This window comes from Theropithecus gelada, chromosome 6 (genome assembly GCF_003255815.1).
Source record: "Theropithecus gelada isolate Dixy chromosome 6, Tgel_1.0, whole genome shotgun sequence".
Lineage (NCBI taxonomy): Eukaryota > Metazoa > Chordata > Mammalia > Primates > Cercopithecidae > Theropithecus > Theropithecus gelada.
This window is the reverse complement of record NC_037673.1, coordinates 47,223,608-47,230,257: the sequence shown is the minus strand read 5'-3', so window position 1 is coordinate 47,230,257 and position 6,650 is coordinate 47,223,608. Positions and strand designations below refer to the sequence as shown.

The following is a 6,650-nucleotide window of genomic DNA, read 5'->3' as shown; positions in this document are numbered from 1 at the left end:
GAACTACAAACCACTGCTCAGTGAAATAAGAGGACACAAACAAATGGAAGAACATACCATGCTCATGGATAGGAAGAATCAATATCATGAAAATGGCCTTACTGCCCTAGGTAATTTATAGATTCAATGCCATCCCCATCAAGCTACCAATGAGTTTCTTCACTGAATTGGAAAAACACTATTTTAAAGTTCATATGGAACCAAAAAAGAGCCTGCATTGCCAAGACAATCCTAAGTCAAAAGAACAAAGTTGGAGGCATCACGCTACCTGACTTCAAACTATACTACAAGGCTACAGTAAACAAAACAGCATGGTACTGTTACCAAAACAGAGATATAGACCAATGGAACAGAACACAGTCCTCAGAAATAATACCACACATCTACTGCCATCTGATCTTTGACAAACCTCAGAAAAACAAGAAATGGGGAAAGGATTCCCTATTTAATAAATGGTGCTGGGAAAATTGGCTAGCCATAAGTAGAAAGCTGAAACTGGATTCTTTCCTTACACCTTATATGAAAATTAATTCAAGATGGATTAGAGACTTAAATGTTAGACCTAAGACTATAAAAACCCTAGAAGAAAACCTAGGTAATACTATTTAGGACATAGGCATGGGCAAGGACTTCATGTCTAAAACACCAAAAGCAATAGCAACAAAAGCCAACATTGACAAATGGGATCTAATTAAACTAAAGAGCTTCTGCACAGCAAAAGAAACTACCATCAGAGTGAACAGGCAACCTACAGAATGGGAGAAAATTTTTGCAATCTACTCATCTGACAAAGGGCTAATATCCAGAACCTACAAAGAACTCAACTGAATTTACAAGAAAAAAAAAACAACCCCATCAAAAAGTGGGCAAAGTATATGAACAGACAGTTCTCAAAAGAAGACATTCATACAGCCAACAGAGACATGAAAAAAATGCTCATCATCACTGGCCATCATAGAAATGCAAATGAAAACCACAATGAGATACCATCTCACACCAGTTGGAATGGCAATCATTAAAAAGTCAGGAAACAACAGGTGCTGGAGAGGATGTGGAAAAATAGGAACACTTTTACACTGTTGGTGGGATTGTAAACTAGTTCAACCATTATGGAAAACAGTATGGCGATTCCTCAAGGATCTAGAACTAGAAGTACCATATGACTCATCCATGCCATTACTGGGGATATACCCAAAGGATTATAAACCATGCTGCTGTAAAGACATATGCACACCTATGTTTATTGTGGCACTATTCACAATAGGAAAGACTTGAAATCAACCCAAATGTCCATCAGTGACAGACTGGATTAAGAAAATGTGGCACATATACACCATGGAATACTATGCAGCCATAAAAAAGGATGAGTTTGTGTCCTTTGTAGGGACATGGGTGCAGCTGGAAAGCATCATTCTCAGTAAACTATCGCAAGAACAGAAAACCAACACCGCATGTTCTCACTCATAGGTGGGAACTGAACAATGAGATCACTTGTACTCGAGAAGGGGAACATCATACACTGGGGCCTATCATGGGGAGGGGGGAGGGCGGAGGGATTGCACTTGGAGTTATACATGATGTAAATGACGAGTTGATGGGTGCTGACGAGTTGATGGGTGCAGCACGCCAACATGGCACAAGTATACATATGTAACAAACCTGCACGTTATGCACATGTACCCGAGAACTTAAAGTATAATATTTAAAAAAAATACAGAAATTTCATCAAGGAAAAGACAATATCCTGTCATTTTGAATCAATGTTTAGAAGATGTTCTCAGCTTTCACCACCTACTATGGGCTTTAGCTTTGTGCTTATGAAGAAAACAATGATTAGAAAATAAGGTGACTGTGCTTCTTTCAAATATTACCGTGGTGTAACGAAATAAGTTTAATATATGCCAAGAGTGAGCTCCACTAACACTGCGATGATAATTTGATGTGAGTCCCTTTTGAGCCTTGCATAATTGCTGCCATGATAGGTAGTGCAGTGCTGTGAAAAATGGTTTGTGCATAGGCACCCAAAATTTGACTGACCGGCATAACACAACTGTTAAATTTTGTAGTTTTATTTTTCTTCACAGTAGTGGTTCATTTGTTACCATTAAAAATGCCCACTTTGTCCAAAAATAAAAATAAAAATAAATCACAACACATTAAACTGAAATTCTCTGTTTGATTAAAAAAAAAAAAAAAGAAGAAAGAAATGATGATGGGGATGTTGCCACTGACCTCACAGAAAGAAAAATAGATATCAGAAACTACTAAAAACACCACTACGTACACAAACTAGAAAACCTAGAAAAGAATAAATTCCTGGACACATGCATCTTCCTAAGACAGGACCAGGAATAGACAGTATTCCCGAACAGACCAATAACAAGGAACAAAATTGGATCAGTAATAAATAGCCTACCAACCAAAAAATCCCAGCACCAGATGAATTCATGGCTGAATTCTACCAGATGTGAAAAGAACTGGTACCATTCCTACTGAAACTATTTCAAAAATTAAGGAAGAAGGACTCCTCCCAACTCATCCTATGAAGCATCATCCTGACACCCAAACCAGGCAAAGACACAACAAAAAAAGAAAACTTCAGGCCAATAATATCCTTGATGAGTATCTATGTAAAAGTCCTCAAAAAACCAAAGCACTTGCAAACCAAATCCAGCAGCACACGAAAAGCTATTTCATCATGCTCAAATAGACTTCATCCCTGGGATGCAAGGTTAGTTCAACATATGCAAATCAATAAATGTGATTAACCACATAAACAAAACTAAAGACAAAAGCCACATGCTCATCTCAATAGAGGCAAAAGAAGCTTTTAATAAAATTCAACACCCCTTCATGTTAAAAACTCAATAAACTAAGTATGGAAGGAACGTACTTCAAATAGTAAGAGCCATCTATGACAAATCCACAACCAACATTTTTTGGTCAAAACCTGGAAGCGTTCCTTTTGAATATTGGCACAAGACAAGAATGCTCTCTCTTACCACTCCTATTCAACATATCATTGAAAGTTCTGGCCAGATCAGTCTGGAAATAAAGGGCATCCAAATGGAAAGTGAGAAACTCTAAATATATCTCTTTGTAGATGACATGATTTTAAATCTAGAAAACCCCATAGTTTCAGCCAGAAAACTCCTTCAGCATGGTACTGGTATAAAAACAGTCACATAGAAAATTGGAACAGAATGTAGAGCCCAGAAAAAAGGCAGCACACCTATGACCATCTGATCTTCGACAAAACTGACAAAAACAAGCAATGGGCCTCCTGAAACTATTCCAAAAAATTGAAATGCAGGGACTCCTCCTTAATTCATTCTATGAGGCCAGCATCATCCTGATATCAAAATCTGGCAGAGATACAACAAAAAAGAAAACTTCAGGCCAATATTCTTGATATACATTGATGCAAAAATCCTCAACAAAATACTTGAAAACCAAATCCAACAGCACATCAAAAAGCTTATCCACCACAGTCAAGTAGGCCCTGGGATTCTAGGTTGGTTCAACATATGCAAATCAATAAGTGTGATTAATCACATAAACAGAACTAAAGACAAACAACCACATGATTATCGCAAGAGATGCAGAAAAGATTTTTGATAAAACTCAACATTCCTTCACGTAAAAAACCCCCCAATAAACTAGCTATTGAAGGAACAAACCTCAAAATAATGAGAGCCATCTATGACAAATCTACAGCCAGCATCATACTGAATTGGCAAAAGCTGTATGCATTTCCCTTGAAAACTGGCATAAAACAAGGATGCCCTCTGTCATCACTCCTATTCAACATAGCATTGGAATTTCTGGCCAGGGCAATTAGGCAAGAGAAAGAAATAAAGTGTACTCAAATAGGAAGAGAGGAAGTCAAACTATTTCTCATTGTGGATGACATGATCCTATATCTAGAAAACTCCATTATCTCAGCCCAAAAGCTTCTTAAGCTGATAAACAACTTCAGCAAAGTCACAAGATCCAAAATCAATGTGGAAAAATCACTAGCATTCCTAAACACCAAAAACAGTGAAGGCAAGAGTCAAATCATGAATGATATTCCATTCACAATTGCCACAAAAAGAATAAAATACCAAGGAATACAGCTAATAAGGCAGGTGAAAGATTTCTACAAGGAGAATCACAAACCACTGCTCAAATAAATCTGAGATGACATGAACAAATGGAAAAACATTCCATGTTCATGGATAGGAAGAATCAATATCGTAAAGAATCTATTCCCCTTAAACTACCATCAACATCCTTCACAGAATTAGAGAAAACTATTTTAAAATTCATATGGAACTAAACAAGAGCCTGAATATCTAAGGCAATTCTAAGCAAAAATAGCAAAACAAACAAACAAACAAAAAAAGCAAAAACAAAGCAGGAGCCATCACCCTACCTGACTTTATACTACAGGGATACAGTAACCAAAATAGCATGGTACTGGTATAAGAACAGGCAAATAGACTAATGGAACAGAACAGTGAACTCAGAAATAAAACTGCACACCTACAACTATCTGATCTTTGACAAACCTGATGAAAACAAGCAATGTGGAAAGGATTCCCTGTTCAAGAACTGGCTAGCCACATGCAGAAAATTAAAACTGGACCCCTTCTTTATACCGTATAGAAAAATTAACTCAAGATGGAGAAAACACTTAAATGTAAAAACCAAATCTATAAAAACCTTGGAAAACAACCTGGGCAATAACATTCAGGACATACTGGCAAAGATTTCATGAGGAAGGCACCAAAAGCAATTGCAACAAAAACAAAAACTGACAAATGAGACCTAATTAAAGTAAATATCTCCTGCACTGCAAAATAAACTATCAACAGAATAAACATAAAACCTACAGAATGGGAGAAAATTTTTGTAAATTATGCATCTGACAAAGGTCTAGTATCTAGAAAAATGGAACAGAATGTAGAGCCCATTGCTTGTTTTTGTCAGTAATTGCCAAATTTGTTACTGTAAAAACAAAAACTACATTAATATTTTTCAAACATTACATTGCAAAAATTACATTACCATTAACATAGCCTACATTTCTAGGCTATAGATGTATTCCCCAATTCAATCTGGGCTGCCACAAAGACAGACAGAAAGTGCAGGGATTTTTCTTTTGCATCCTAGTGCAAACCAAAACACATAACAATATTAACCTTAAAGGTAAATGTAAATGGACTAAATGGTCCAATTAAAAGACACAGACTGGCAAATTGGATAAAAAGTCAAGACCCATCAGTTTGCTGTATTCAGGAGACCCATCTCACATGCAGAGACACATATAGGCTCAAAAGAAAGGGATGGAGGAAGATCTACCAGGCAAATGGAGAACAAAAAAAAAAAGCAGGGATTGCAATCCTAGTCTCTGATAAAACAGGCTTTAAACCATCAAAGATCAAAAGGGACAAAGAAGGCCATTACATAATGGTAAAGGGATCAATTCAACGGGAAGAGCTAACTACCCGAAATATATATGCACCCAATACAGGAGCACCCAGATTCAAAAAGCAAGTCCTTAGAGACTTACAAAGAGACTTAGACTCCCATACAATAATAATGGGAGACTTTAACACCCCACTGTCAACATTAGACAGATCAACAAGACAGAAAGTTAACAAGGATATCCAGGAATTGAACTCATCTCTGCAGCAAGCAGACCTAATAGACATCTACAGAACTCTCCACCCCAAATCAATAGAATATACATTCTTCTCAGCACCACATTGCACTTACTCCAAAATTGACCACATAATTGGAAGTAAAGGACTCCTCAGCAAATGTACAAGAACAGATATTATAACTAACTGTCTCTCAGACCACAGCACAATCAAACTAGAACTCAGGACTAAGACACTCAATCAAAAGTGCTCAACTACATGGAAACTGAACAACCTGCTCCTGAATGACTACCGGGTACATAATGAAATAAAGGCAGAAATAAAGATGTTTTTTGAACCGGGGCCTATCATGGGGAGGGGGGAGGGGGGAGGGATTGCATTGGGAGTTATACCTGATGTAAATGATGAGTTGATGGGTGCTGACGAGTTGATGGGTGCAGCACACCAACATGGCACAAGTATACATATGTAACAAACCTGCACATTATGCACATGTACCCTAGAACTTAAAGTATAATAATTAAAAAAAATAAAAAAATAAAAAAAGTAAAGATATTCTTTGAAACCAATGAGAACAAAGATACAACATACCAGAATTTCTGGGACACAGTTAAAGCAGTGTGTAGAGGGAAATTTATAGCACTAAATTCCCACAAGAGAAAGCTGGAAAGATCTAAAATTGACACTCTAACATCACAATTAAAAGAACTAGAAAAGCAAGAGCAAACACATTCAAAAGCTAGCAGAAGGCAAGAAACAACTAAGATCAGAGCAGAACTGAAGGAGATAGAGACACAAAAGACCCTCCAAAAAATCAGTGAATCTAGGAGTTGGTTTTTTGAAAAGATCAACAAAATTGATGGACTGCTAGCAAGACTAAAAAAGAAGAAAAGAGAGAAGAATCAAATAGATGCAATAAAAAATGATAAAGGGGATATCACCACCGACCCCAAAGAAATACAAACTACCATCAGAGAATACTATAAACACCTCTACGCAAAT

At 36.9% G+C, this 6,650-nt stretch overlaps 1 non-coding gene across 1 annotated transcript; it reads right to left on the bottom strand.

Annotated features, from left to right (window-relative positions):
• Positions 1–5,081: 5,081 nt before the first annotated feature.
• LOC112627260 lies at positions 5,082–5,209 on the bottom strand. Its single transcript, XR_003120108.1, has one exon. It is a non-coding gene; the product is annotated as a small nucleolar RNA SNORA31 (small nucleolar RNA).
• Positions 5,210–6,650: the final 1,441 nt, after the last annotated feature.